The sequence below is a fragment of the Ovis aries genome, chromosome 17 (genome assembly GCF_016772045.2).
Source record: "Ovis aries strain OAR_USU_Benz2616 breed Rambouillet chromosome 17, ARS-UI_Ramb_v3.0, whole genome shotgun sequence".
Taxonomy (NCBI): Eukaryota; Metazoa; Chordata; class Mammalia; order Artiodactyla; family Bovidae; genus Ovis; species Ovis aries.
In genome coordinates, this window is record NC_056070.1 from 70988178 (window position 1) to 71002918 (window position 14741).

Below are 14741 nucleotides of genomic sequence, written 5' to 3' on the forward strand. Positions count from 1 at the left end.
AGTATACTGTATTGGTGTTTTTCTTTCTGGCTTACTTCACTCTGTATAATCAGCTCCAGTTTCATCTATCTCATCCGAACTGATTCAAATGTATTCTTTTTAACGGCTGAGTAATACTCCATTGTGTATATGTACCACAGCTTTCTTATCCATTCATCTGCTGATGGACATCTAGGTTGTTTCCATGTCCTGGCTATTATAAACAGTGCTGCGATGAACATTGGGGTACACGTGTCTCTTTCAATTCTGGTTTCCTTGGTGTGTATGCCCAGCAGTGGGGTTGCTGGGTCATAAGGCAGTTCTATTTGCAATTTTTAAGGAATCTCCACACTGTTCTCCAAAGTGGCTGTACTAGTTTGCATTCCCACCAACAGTGTAGGAGGGTTCCCTTTTCTCCACACCCTCTCCAGCATTTATTGCTTGCAGATTTTTGGATCACAGACATTCTGACTGGTGTGAAGTCGTACCTCATTGTGGTTTTGATTTGCATTTCTCTAATAATGAGTGATGTTGAGCATCTTTTCATGTGTTTGTTAGCCATCCGTATGTCTTCTTTGGAGAAATGTCTATTTAGTTCTTTGGCCCATTTTTTGATTGGGTCGTTTATTTTTCTGGAATTGAGCTGCATACGTTGCTTGTATATTTTTGAGATTAGTTGTTTTTCAGTTGCTTCATTTGCTATTTTTTGTCCCATTCAGAAGTCTGTCTTTTCACCTTGCTTATATTTTCCTTTGTTGTGCAGTAGCTTTTAATTTTAATTAGATCCCATTTGTTTATTTTTGCTTTTATTTCCAGTATCCTGGGAGGTGGATCATAGAGGATCTTGCTGTGATTTATGTCGGAGAGTGTTTTGCCTATATTCTCCTCTAGGAGTTTTATAGTTTCCGGTCTTACATTTAGATCTTTAATCCATTTTGAGTTTATTTTTGTGTGCGGTGTTAGAAAGTGATCTAGTTTCATTCTTTTACAAGTGGTTAACCAGTTTTCCCAGCACCACTTGTTAAAGAGATTGTCTTTACTCCGTTGTATATTCTTGCCTCCATTGTCAAAGATAAGCTGTCCATATGTGTGTGGATTTATCTCTGGGCTTTCTATTTTGTTCCATTGATCTATATTTCTGTCTTTGTGCCAGTACCATACTGTCTTGATGACTGTGGCTTTGTAGTAGAGCCTGAAGCCAGGCAAGTTGATTCCTCCAGTTCCATTCTTCTTTCTCAAGATTGCTTTGGCTATTCGAGGTGTTTTGTATTTCCATACAAATCTTGAAATGATTTGTTCTAGTTCTGTGAAAAATGTGGCTGGTAGCTTGATAGGGATTGCATTGAATTTGTAAATTGCTTTGGGTAGTATACTCATTTTCACTATATTGATTCTTCTGATCCATGAACATGGTATATTTCTTCATCTATTAGTGTCCTCTTTGATTTCTTTCATCAGTGTTTTATAGTTTTCAATATATAGGTCTTTAGTTTCTTTAGGTAGGTATATTCCTAAGTATTTTATTCTTTTCGTTGCAATGGTGAATGGAATTGTTTCCTTAATTTCTTTTTCTACTTTCTCATTATTAGTGTATAGGAATGCAAGGGATTTCTGTGTGTTGACTTTATATCCTGCCACTTTACTATATTCATTGATTAGCTCTAGTAATTTTCTGGTGGAGTCTTTAGGGTTTTCTATGTAGAGGATCATGTCATCTGCAAACAGTGAAAGCTTTACTTCTTCTTTCCGATTTGGATTCCTTTTATTTCTTTTTCTGATCTGATTGCTGTGGCCAAAACTTCCAGAACTATGTTGAATAGTAGCAGTGAAAGTGGGCACCCTTGTCTTGTTTCTGATTTTAGGGGAAATGCTTTCAGTTTTTCACCCTTGAGGATAATGTTTGCTGTGGGTTTGTCATATATAGCTTTTATTATGTTGAGGTATGTTCCTTCTATTGCTGCTTTCTGGAGAGTTTTTATCATAAATGGATGTTGAATTTTGTCAAAGGCCTTCTCTGCATCTATTGAGATAATCATATGGTTTTTATTTTTCAATTTGTTAATGTGGTGAATTACATTGATTGATTTGCGGATATTGAAGAATCCTTGCATCCCTGGGATAAAGCCCACTTGGTCATGGTGTATGATCTTTTTAATGTGTTGTTGGATTCTGATTGCTAGAATTTTGTTGAGGATTTTTGCATCTATGTTCATCAGAGATATTGGCCTGTAGTTTTCTTTTTTGTAGTATCTTTGTCAGGTTTTGGTATTAGGGTGATGGTGGCCTCATAGAATGAGTTTGGAAGTTTACCTTCCTCTGCAATTTTCTGGAAGAGTTTGAGTAGGATAGGTGTTAGCTCTTCTCAAAATTTTTGGTAGAATTCAGCTGTGAAGCCGTCTGGACCTGGGCTTTTGTTTGCTGGAAGATTTCTAATTACAGTTTCAATTTCCGTGCTTGTGATGGGTCTGTTAAGATTTTCTATTTCTTCCTGGTTCAGTTTTGGAAAGTTGTACTTTTCTAAGAATTTGTCCATTTCTTCCACGTTGTCCATTTTATTGGCATATAACTGCTGATAGTAGTCTCTTATGATCCTTTGTATTTCTGTGTTGTCTGTTGTGATCTCTCCATTTTCATTTCTAATTTTATGGATTTGATTTTTCTCTCTTTGCTTCTTGATGAGTCTGGCTAATGGTTTGTCAATTTTATTTATCCTTTCAAAGAACCAGCTTTTGGCTTTGTTGATTTTTGCTATGGTCTCTTTTGTTTCTTTTGCATTTATTTCTGCCCTAATTTTTAAGATTTCTTTTCTTCTACTAACTCTGGGGTTCTCCAATTCTTCCTTTTCTAGTTGCTTTAGGTGTAGAGTTAGGTTACTTATTTGACTTTTTCTTGTTTCTTGAGGTATGCCTGTATTGCTATGAACTTTCCTCTTAGCACTGCTTTTATAGTGTCCCACAGGTTTTGGGTTGTTGTGTTTTCATTTTCATTAGTTTCTATGCATATTTTGATTTCTTTATTGATTTCTTCTGTGATTTGTTGGTTATTTAGAAGTGTGTTGTTCAACCTCCATATGTTGGAATTTTTAATAGTTTTTCTCCTGTAATTGAGATCTAATCTTAATGCATTATGGTCAGAAAAGATGCTTGGAATGATTTCGATTTTTTGAATTTATCAAGTTTAGATTTATGGCCCAGGATGTGATCTATCCTGGAGAATGTTCCATGAGCACTTGAGAAAAAGTGAAATTCATTGTTTTGGGGTGAAATGTCCTATAGATATCAACTAGGTCTAACTGATCTAATGTATCATTTAAAGTCTGCGTTTCTTTGTTGATTTTCTGTTTAGTTGATCTGTCCATAGGTGTGAGTGGGGTATTAAAGTCTCCCACTATTATTGTGTAATTGTTGATTTCCCTTTCATACTTGTTAGCATTTGTCTTACATATTGTGGTGCTCCTATATTGGGTACATATATATTTATCATTGTTATATCTTCTTCTTGGATTGATCCTTTGATCATTATGTAGTGGCCTTCTCTGTCTCTTTTCACAGCCTTTGTTTTAAAGTCTATTTTATCGGATATGAGTATTGCCACTCCTGCTTTCTTTTGGTCTCTATTTGCATGGTATATCTTTTCCAGCCCTTCACTTTCAGTCTGTATGTGTCCCTTGTTTTGAGGTGGGTCTCTTGTAAGCAGCATATAGAGGGGTCTTGTTTTTGTATCCATTCGGCCAGTCTTTGTCTTTTGGTTGGGGCATTCAACCCATTTACGTTTAAGGTAATTATTGATAAGTATGACCCTGTTACCATTTACTTTATTGTTTTGGGTTCGGGTTTATACACCCTTTTGTGTTTCCTGTCTAGAGAATATCCTTTAGAATTTGTTGGAGAGCTGGTTTGGTGGTGCTGAATTCTCTCAGCTTTTGATTGTCTGTAAAGCTTTTGATTTCTCCTTCGTATTTGAATGAGATCCTTGCTGGGTACAGTAATCTGGGCTGTAGGTTATTTTCTTTCATCACGTTGAGTATGTTTTGCCATTCCCTCCTGGCCTGAAGAGTTTCTATTGAAAGATCAGCTGTAATCCTTATGGGAATCCCCTTGTGTGTTATTTGTTGTTTTTCCCTTGCTTCTTTTAATATTTGTTCTTTGTGTTTGATCTTTGTTAATTTGATTAATATGTGTCTTGGGGTGTTTCGCCTTGGGTTTATCCTATTTGGAACTCTCTGTGTTTCTTGGACTTGGGTGATTATTTCCTTCCCCATTTCAGGGAAGTTTTCAACTATTATCTCCTCAAGGATTTTCTCATGGTCTTTCTTTTGTCTTCTTCTTCTGGGACTCCTATAATTCGAATGTTGGAGCGTTTCATGTTGTCCTGGAGGTCTCTGAGATTGTCCTCATTTCTTTTAATTCGTTTTTCTTGTTTCCTCTCTAATTCATTTATTTCTACCATTCTATTTTCTGTTTCACTAATCCTATCTTCTGCCTCCATTATTCTGCTATTTGTTGCCTCCAGAGTGTTTCTGATCTCATTTATTGCATTATTCATTATATATTGACTCTTTTTGTTTCTTCTAGGTCCTTGTTAAACCTTTCTTGCATCTTCTCAATCCTTGTCTCTAGGCTATTTATCTGTGATTCCATTTTGATTTCAAGATTTTGGATCATTTTCACTATCAATATTTGGAATTCTTTCTCAGGTAGATTCCCTACCTCTTCCTCTTTTGTTTGGTTTGGTGGGCAACTCTCCTGTTCCTTTACCTGCTGAGTATTCCTCTGTCTCTTCATCTTGATTCTATTTCTGCGTTTGGGGTGGCCTTTTTATATTCTGGTAATGTGTGGAGTTCTCTTTATTATGGAGCTTCCTCACTGTGGGTGGGGTTGTATCAGTGGCTTGTCTAGGTTTCCTGGTTAGGGAGGCTTGTGTTGGAGTTCTGGTGGGTGGAGCTGGGTTTCTTCTCTCTGGAGTGCAGTGGAGTGACCAGTAATGGGTTATGAGACGTCAAAGGTTTTGGAGTAACTTTGAGCTGCCTGTATATTGAAGCTCAGGGGTGTGTTCCTGTGTTGCTGGAGAATTTGTGTGGTATGTCTTGTTCTGGAACTTGTTGGTCCTTGGGTGGAGCTTGGTTTCAGTGTAGGTATGGAGGCATTTGATGAGCTCCTATTGCTTAATGTTCCCTGAATTCAGGAGTTCTCTGATGTTTTCAGGCTTTGGACTTAAGCCTCCTGCTTCTGGTTTTCAGTTTTATTTTTACAGTAGCCTCTAGACTTCTCCATCTATATAGCACTGATGATAAAACATCTAGGTTAAAGATGAAAAGTTTCTCCACATTGAGAGACACTCAGAGAGTTTCCTGAGTTACAAGGAGAAGAGAAGAGGGAGGGGGTAGTTAGAGGTGACTGGAATGAGATGCAGTGAGATCAAAAGAGGAGAGAGCAAGCTAGCCAGTAGTCACTTCCTTATGTGTGCTCCGTAGTCTGGACTGCTCAGAGGTATTTACGGAGTTATACAGGCAAGAGGGGAGGGAGGAAGTAGACAGAGGTGGCCAGGAGGATAAGAGAGAGGAATGAGAAGGAGAGAGACAAATCCTGCCAGTAACCAGTTCCTTAGGTGTTCTGCCCTGTCTGGAACACACAGAGATTCACAGAGTTGGATAGAGAAGAGATGGGGAGAAAAGAGACAGAGGCCACCTGGTGGAGAAAAAGGAGAGTCCAAAGGAGGAGAGAGTGGTCAAGCCAGTAATCTCGCTCTCAGGTAAAATTGGGTAGTGAAGTTTGGGTTTTTAAATGTACAAAATTAACAACAAAAACCAAAGAGCAAAGATTAAAAATCTAGAGTAGAGGTTGGATTTTCAAAATACAATATTAAAGAAAAGAAGCAGAAGGAAAAAAGAGAAAAAAGGAAAAGAAAAAAAGAAAGCCACAAGAATTATTAAAAATTAAAAAAAAACACCAATAACCACCCAAAGACTATATATGGTGTTTGCCAGGGGGAAAAAAAAAAAAGAGTCGGGTTTTTTCTGAATAGTAATAATAGGTTATAGAAATAAAAATTAGAGGAGAAATAGAAGACTTAACTATTTTTAAAAAGTTAGAAAAAAAGGGAAAAAAGGAATGATTTTAAAAATAGTAAAAATATATCTGGCCCTTGTCTGATGTTGTGGGCAGTGTGGGGTCACTTCCAAGGCGGTTCCCTCTGTTTAACTTCTTCTTTATGCTGGTTTTTAGGCTCACTAGTTCAGTCGCGCTGTGGGGAGGGGGATGCTGCAAACAAACAGCGCTGTCGTGTGCACACAGTGTCTCAGCCCCGCTTGACCTGTCCCTTCTCGAGGCGCACAAACCGCTCCGGCTCTACGATGCTCAGCTGGGAACTGTCTGAGGCCGGCCCTAGGCTGCGTGCACTTCCCTGGTCTAAGCTGCTCAGGTTCGGCGCTCAGGTAGCCCTCAGAGGCACAGATTCGGTTGGGACTGCGCTTTGTGCCCTTCCCAGGTCCGAGCAGCTCAGGAGTTTGGCGAGCGCAATCACTGCGACTTGTCGCCTTTTCTGCCTCTGCTGCTCAGTTTTCTGGGTGGACCACTGGCACCCCTTGTGATGCAGATGGTGACTGTCCAGCACCCCCAGAAGTCTTAGCAAAGAAGCCTGCTTGCAGTTTGGTAAGTGAAGTCTCTCCGGGTCTGCAATTGCCCCTTCCCAGTCCTTACGGCGGCTCTGGCTGCCTGTCCCCGGGGGGGATGGTCTGCAGCCGGCTTTTTCCGTTCCGCCCTTTGTTCTGTGCTTGGTCCTGGCGGTGTCTTAGGTTCGAGCTTTTCGCGTGGTAGCTATCCCACAGTCTGATTTGCTAGCCCAAGTTAGATCGTTCTGGTTGCGCGTGGGGCGTTCCTGCCTGATTCTTGCAAAGCTCTGCAGCCCGCGCCTCCCGCGCGTCCCTGCCCTGCCCCCACTTCCCAATGGCGGATGCAGGCGTCTGTGCTGCTTATCCGCTGGGGGAGTTACTGGTGGGCTTGTAATCTCTTGGTTTTAATTATTTATTTATTTTTTCCTTCCTGTTATGTTGCCCTCTGTGTTTCCAAGGCTTGCCACAGACTTGGCAGGGAGAGTTTCCTGGTGTTTGGAAACCTCTCTTCTTAAAATTCCCTTCCCGGGACCGGCTTCCCTTCCCGGGACGGAGCTCCCTCCCCACCTCCTTTGTCTCCTTTTTCATCTTTTATATTTTTTCCTACCTGTTTTTGAAGACAATGGTCTGCTTTTCTGGTTGCCTGATGTCCTCTTCCAGCCTACAGAAGTTGTTTTGTGGAGTTTGCTCAGCGTTGAAATGTTCTTTTGAGGAATTTGTGAGGGAGACAGTGGTCTTCCCATCCTATTCCTCCGCCATCTTAGGACTGCCCCCCCCCGTCAATTTTCATCTTAAGTTTAATGTATTAGGTGCATGTATAACTGGTTTGATTTACCAAAGAACTAGGAAAATTTACATTTTCTTCATGTTTTGTAATAATACACAAAGCAGATCTATTGGAACCACGGGACCACTGTTTGTTTTGTAGATATTCCCGAAGGTGTATACATCATGTCTTTCAAAAGAGATTAGGTAAAACACGTCTCATTGCTGCAAGCGGGCTGTCATAGTTGTGGCAAGAAGGGGCTTCTCTCCTCGTGGGGCGCGGGCTCTGGGATGCAGGCTCAGCAGCTGTGGCTGCAGGGCTCAGGTGCTCTGTGGCATGTGGAGTCCTCCCTGTCCAGGGTTTGAACCTCCATCCCCTACAGTGGCAGGCAGATTCTTAACCACCGAACCAACAGAGAAGTACAAGAAATGTGTTTACTCTGGAAAGCAGTTTAGTCTGTTTACATATTTTCTCTAATAGAGCCAGTATTATAACTTGCCAAAAAGCATGAATTTTATCTCTTGTTTTCTATGTGTTTTTCCACTTATACTTTTCCACATGTCACCTACAGGGGCCGCTGCAGGGCTGCCCTGGGGACCCTACACCGGCATTCAGGAGCATCACTCACTACAGCAGCTGGGCTGGGGCCGGGGCCTGAGCTCCTGGGGGACTCAGCCCTGTGTCCGCTTGGCTGCAGACTCCCCTGAGCAGGGACCTGTGTGGTCTCAAGAGGTGCTTCCTCCCACTGGGTCCCAAGGAGGAAGCCCCTTCCACCTGTGAGTCTGGGCTGTGAGCTGAGATCTAGCACCAGGGTTCAGGGAGGGGCTGGGCAGGCCCTGGGTGGACCCTCATTTGCATCTCAGCCCCTCCTCTGGCAGAGACAGGGGCAGAAAAGCAGGCCTGGGGCAGCCCAGCCCACTGTGGGGACCAGGGTTCTGTGAGCACCATGGCCTGGACTCCTCTCCTGCTCGTGTTCTTCTCTCTCTCTACAGGTAGGCACAGGCCCCGGGTACCAGGGCTCAGCCCCAGCCTCATCAGCCCCTGGGGCGCAGACTCTGGGACTCTTTCCTGCAGCTCCTGCCCCGTCTCCCCTGTGTCTGTGTCTGCAGGTTCCCTCTCCCAGCCTCTGCTGACTCAGCCGGCCTCCCTCTCTGCATCTCCAGGAGCATCAGCCAGACTCACCTGCACCCTGAGCAGTGGCTACAGTGTTGGCAGTTATACCATATACTGGTATCAGTAGAAGGCAGGGAGCCCTCCCCGGTACCTCCTGAGGTTCAAGTCAGACTCGGATAAGCACCAGGGCTCCGGGGTTCCCAGCCACTTCTCTGGATCCAAAGATGCCTCGACCAACGCAGGGCTCCTGCTCATCTCTGGGCTGCAGCCCGAGGACGAGGCCGACTATCACTGTGCTGTGTGGCATGGCGACACTAATGCTCACACGGTGCTCCAGAGCAGTGAGGAAGTGAGACAGAAACCTCCTCCACTCACCCCTGCTCGTGGCTCGGATGAAGTCGAGCTCAGGGGTGACTTAAATCATCAGAATTTAGGCAAGCAGCTGAGTTTCCTAGAGCCAGCAGATTTGATAATGCCGTATCTTTTACTTCAGTTCATCTTTTAGACGGCGAAAATACTCTTATCCAATGCAGGTGTGTGTATTTTTGGCCAATATTGCTTGTTCAGAAATAAAAGGACCTTTCGATGATGAAGAGGTGGTTTCAGGCAGGCCCAGCTCAGGGTTGAGGGTACAATAAGACATGCTGCTGTGAGTGTTTCACTTGGGTTTTTTAATAAAAGCCAACATGCAGAAATGAATTGTATTCTGTAGTCAAGTAACGAATCTCCTAAAAATAAAAATAGTAACATGTAGTACATAATCAATATAAAACACTTAAAAGAACTCTGAGGAATATTAAAAGCCTGTGAACTAAAAGCCACATACATACAAGAGAACTTAAGAAAAGAATGAACAGGTGCTCCTGGTTTATAGTTCAAAACACTGAGTGTCACTGAGATACCGGTCATTGAAATTAGCACAACATTGTAAAGCCGCTCGTTCTTGTTCAGTCACTAAGTCATGTCTGATTCTTTGTGACCCCGTGGGCTGCAGCACATCAGGCTTCCCTGTCATTCATTATCTCCCCAAGTTCAAGTCCATTAAATCAGAGGTGCCATCCAACCATCTCACCCTCTGTTGTCCCCTTCTCCTCCCGCCTTCAATCTTTCCCAGCATCAGGGTCTCTTCAAATGAGTCAGCTCTTCACTATCAAGTGGCTAAAGGATTGGAGTTTCTGCATCAGCATCAGTCCTTTCAATGAGTATTCAGGACTGATTTCCTTTAGGATGGATTAGCTGGATCTCCTTGCAGTCCAGTTCAATTCAGTTCAGTTCAGTCACTCAGTCGTGTCCAACTCTTTGCCACCCCATGAAGTGCAGCATGCCAGGCCTCCCTGTCCATCACCAACTCCTGGAATTTACTTAATTCATGTCCATCGACTGGGTGATACCATCCAGCCATCTCATCCTCTGTTGTCCCCTTCTCCTCCTGCCCCCAATCCCTCCCAGCATCAGAGTCTTTCCCAATAAGTCAACTCCTCGCATCAGGTGGCCAAAGTATTGGAATTTCAGCTTTAGCATCAGTCCTTCCAATGAATACCCAGGACTGATCTGCTTCAGAATGGACTGGTTGGATCTCCTTGCAGTCCAAGGGACTGTCAACAGTCTTCTCCAACACCACAGTTCAAAAGCATCAATTTGTCGGCACCCAGACTTCTTCACAGTCCAACTCTCACATCCATACATGACCACTGGAAAAACCATAGCCTTGACTAGATGGACATTTGTTGGCAAAGTAATGTCTCTGCTTTTGAATATTCTATCTAGGTTGGTCATAACTTTCCTTCCAAGGAGTAAGTGTCTTTTAATTTCATGGCTGCAATCACCATCTACAGTGATATTGGAGCCAAAAAAAAAAAAAATACAGTCTGACACTGTTTCCACTGTTTCCCCATCTATTTCCCATGAAGTGATGGGACCGGATGCCATGATCTTAGTTTTCTGAATGTTGAGCTTTAAGCCAACTTTTTCACTCTCCTCTTTCACTTTCATCAAGAGGCTTTTAGTTCCTCTTCACTTTCTGCCATAAGGGCGGTGTCATCTGCATATCTCAGGTGATTGATATTTCTTCCAGCAATCTTGATTCTAGCTTGTGTTTTTTCCAGTCCAGCATTTCTCATGATGTACTCTACATAGAAGTTCAATAAGCGGGGTGACAATATACAGCCTTGATGTACTCCTTTTCCTATTTGGAACCAGTCTGTTGTTCCATGTCCAGTTCTAACTGCTGCTTCCTGGCCTGCATACAGGTTTCTCAAGAGGCAGCTCAGGTGGTCTGGTATTCCCATCTCTTTCAGAATTTTCGACAGTTTATTGTGATCCACACAGTCAAAGGCTGTGGCATAGTCAATCAAGCAGAAATAGATGTTTTTCTGGAACACTCTTGCTTTTCCATGATCCAGTGTGTGTTGGCAATTTGATCTCTGATTCCTCTGCCTTTCTAAAACCAGCTTTAACATCTGGAAGTTCACGGTTCACGTATTGCTGAAGCCTGGCTTGGAGAATTTTCAGCATTACTTTACTAGCATGTGAGATGAGTGCAATTGTGCGGTAGTTTGAGCATTCTTCGACATTGCCTTTCTTTGGGATTGGAATGAAAACTGACCTTTTCCAGTCCTGTGGCCACTGCTGAGTTTTCCAAATTTGCTGGCATATTGAGTGCAGCACTTTCACAGCATCATCTTTCAGGATTTGAAATAGCTCTATGGGAATCCCATCACCTCCACTAGCTTTGTTCGTAGTGATGCTTTCTAAGGCCCACTTGACTTCACATTCCAAGATGTCTGGCTCTAGATTAGTGATCACATCATCATGATTATCTGGGTCGTGAAGATCTTTTTGTACAGTTCTTCCGTGTATTCTTGCCACCTTGTCTTAATATCTTCTGCTTCTGTTAGGTCCAGACCATTTCTGTCCTTTATCGAGCCCATCTTTGTATGAAATGTTCCCTTGGTATCTCTAATTTTCTTGAAGAGATCTCTAGTCTTTCCATTCTGTTGTTTTCCTCTATTTCTTTGCCTTGATCACTGAAGAAGGCTTTCTTGTCTCTTCTTGCCATTCCTTGGAACTCTGCATTCAGATGCTTATATCTTTCCTTTTCTCCTTTGCTTTTCACCTCTCTTTTTTCACAGCTATTTGTAAGGCCTCTCCAGACAGCCATTTTGCTGTTTTGCATTTCTTTTCCATGGGGATGGTCTTGATCCCTGTCTCCTGTACAATGTCACGAACCTCATTCCATAGTTCATCAGGCACTCTATCTATCAGATTTAGGCCCTTAAATCTATTTCTCACTTCCACTGTAGAATCATAAGGGATTTGATTTAGGTCATACCTGAGTGGATTATTCCTTCTAATTCTCCCTTTTCCCTTAAGCCTTAAGTTTGCCTTATCCTCAGTTTTATACACACAAAATGACATATCTCCACTGTATTGAGGAACCTTGCTCAATAGGCTCCACATCAAGCAGAGCCGATCTCTGGCTGGTGAATCGGGCCTCAGACACAGATCCTGAGAAGGAACACAATTGCCACACGTTGTGGGAAGCAGACACGGAGCAGCAGCTCAGAAATGGACATAAAGTTGTATTCCATTTCACGCAGTGAGAATAAGAATGGAGGGGCCACACTGCACAACTTACGGCACAGTTTCCCCCTGAAGCCCCTCCCCTGCTCTTCCTGCTCCTCTGCCCCATGTAAGGGCATCAGGGAAGCGAATCTAGAATACTCCACAGCGTTCCCACTGGCTTGGGAGACACAGGATCATTCAAGTTCTGATCAGAACTCCCATGTGTTTCTAATATTTTCATTTGGTATTTCGGGAGAAATTAATTTAATGGTTGTATTGTTAACTTTCTTCTAAAAAGTTGCAAGTAGATTGAGGCCACCCATTTGTTAATGGTTTCTCTGAGGAGAGGCTAGCTTAGCCCCTAGAGCTGGTGCTGCTGTGAGTGACCACACCGCAGCCCTGAGGCCCTGGACTGCTGAGACCGGCAATGGTTTCAGGGCCTGTGTGTGGGGAGACCCCTGTCCCCTCAGAGACCTCAGGTGACTCTGTGGCTCCCTGCACCCTCAGCAGTGACATCAGTGTCGGCGGCTCTGCTGTTGCTGGAATCAGCAGAAGCCAGCGACCCCTCCTCAGTCCTCCGGTCCTGCCACTCAGACTCCAGGAAGAACCAGGCTCCAGGGGCCCCGTGTGTTTTCTGGATCCAAAGATGCCTCGGCCAGCGCAGGGCTCCTGCTCGTCTCTGGGCTGCAGCGTGAGGACGAGGCTGACTCTGACCGTGCAGGCTGGTGCAACAGGGCTCCTCACAGTGACACAGGTAGACGGGACACCAGGACGAGAGCCTCAGCCTGTCAGGGGCTTGTTCTTAGAGAACCGTCAAATCTGAAATAATACCCCAGAACCAACTTATTCCTGAGGTATGTTCTGGTGTGGGGACGCTCTGCTCAGCTGTGGGGCGACAGAAGGCAGGATGCCCTGATCGTGTCCACCATGGCCTGGTCCCCTCTGCTCCTCACCCTGGGCGCTCTCTGCACAGGTGACTGGATGCGGGGACAGGGGAAGGGCCCAGGGAAGACATGTTCCTTTTCCCTCCTCTCCTTCCTGAAGCCCACAGTCACCATCTCTGTCTCTCCCTCTTCCAGGATCCTGGGCCCAGGCTCTGCTGACTCAGCCGCCCTCCGTGTCCAGGACTTTGGGCCAGAGGATCACCCTCTCCCGCACTGGAAGCAGCAGCAACACTGGGGTTATTATGTGAGCTGGCACCAACAGCTCCCAGGATCGGCGCCCACACTTCTGATCTATGAAAATGGCTAAAGATCCTCAGGGGTCCCGGATCGGTTCTCTGGCTCCAAGTCTGGCAGCTCGGCCTCTCTGACCATCTCAGTTCAGACTGAGGATGATGCTGATTATTGCTGTTTCTCATGGGCTGACGGCTTGAAAGTTTGCACAGTGCTTCAGGCCAGAGCAAAAGGAGACAAAGGCCAGCTTCCCCCACAGCCACGGGGCTCCCAGGGTGAGGGGTCTGCCCTCCCTTCCTGGAGGCCCTGAGGCCACGGAACCCAGCAGACTGGGTGTCCCCTGAGTGCAGCCCAGCTGCCCTCTCAGCCCGACTCCCCTCCCGAGGGCAGCGGCACACAGGGGTGGTCACACGCCCCTGGATGACAGAGTTGTTCACAGCAGTTGCCACCGGTTTCCAGGTCAGAGTCGGCAGCACAGAGCAGGGGTCAGTGCCGCCCTTGCTGGGTCACTGGGCAGCGAACGCACATCCCTGAGATTCTGCCACAGAAGCATCTCCTGTTAAAGGAAAAGGAAATGGAACCCAGAGTTTCTACAGCAATTTCCACACAGTACAGGATCGAGTAAAAGCTGTCACTTATATGAAGAACCAGGAAACTAAGTGTTGAAGGGAAGTGAGACGGCATAGACATCAACGGTGAGATGCCTGAGATGATGAAATCAGGTGACAGATATTTTTAGGGACAAGACATCAAATCTATTTGATAAGCACATACAAACACTCTTGGGTCCTAAGGAAAAGGAGATCAATGTTCCAGGAGAAAAAGTAGTCAGACTCACCTGAAAATACTTTAGGAGAAATGAAAAAGAAGTATCTGTACACTGTCCAAGACGTGTAATACTTACTGCTGTTCAGCTCATTCGTTTATTGAAAGGGTGTTTGGTGACAGGATAAAAGAGCGGGCCTGTTTCCTCTCATAAGGCTTCCCAGGTGTTGCTAGAGGTAAAGAACCGCCTGCCCATGCAAGGGGCATAAGAGATGAGGGCGCTGTCCCTGGGGTGGGAAGATCCTCTGGAGCAAGAAACGGGAACCCACTCCAGTATTCCTGCCTGGAGAATCCCATGGACAGACGGGCCTGGTGGAATACAGTCCACGGGGTCGCAAAACAATCAGACAGGATTGAGAACCAAGTAATTGAGCAGAACATTGCTCCCACTCTCAACGCCGTGAACGTTCCCCGGCTGCGTCACCAGGGGGCGCTGTGCACCGCTCAGAACCGGCAACATCTCAACACATCCCCATGGTCCCCTGAGCTGGCCCTGCTCCCGGGCTCAGCGGCCTGACTTGGACGGGACAGCAGGTGCTTCCTCTCAGGGGACAGACGCAGAGCCGCGGCCCCCAGGCCTCCTCCTGGGAGTGAAGCTGCACCCGGGGCCGAGCACCCAGAATTGGAGGGTGAAGGGGTCAGGGGGTCATCAGTCCCCACCCTCTTCCCAGAAAGAGAGCAGGGGAGGAGCCCCCAGAGCCCACCCCGT

General features: G+C 45.0%; 1 protein-coding gene across 13 annotated transcripts in view; it reads left to right on the forward strand.

The window, feature by feature from the left end:
- Positions 1 to 14741, forward strand: part of LOC114108841 (immunoglobulin lambda-1 light chain) — a 469312-nt gene that overhangs the window by 237421 nt on the left and 217150 nt on the right. The window lies entirely within an intron of this gene.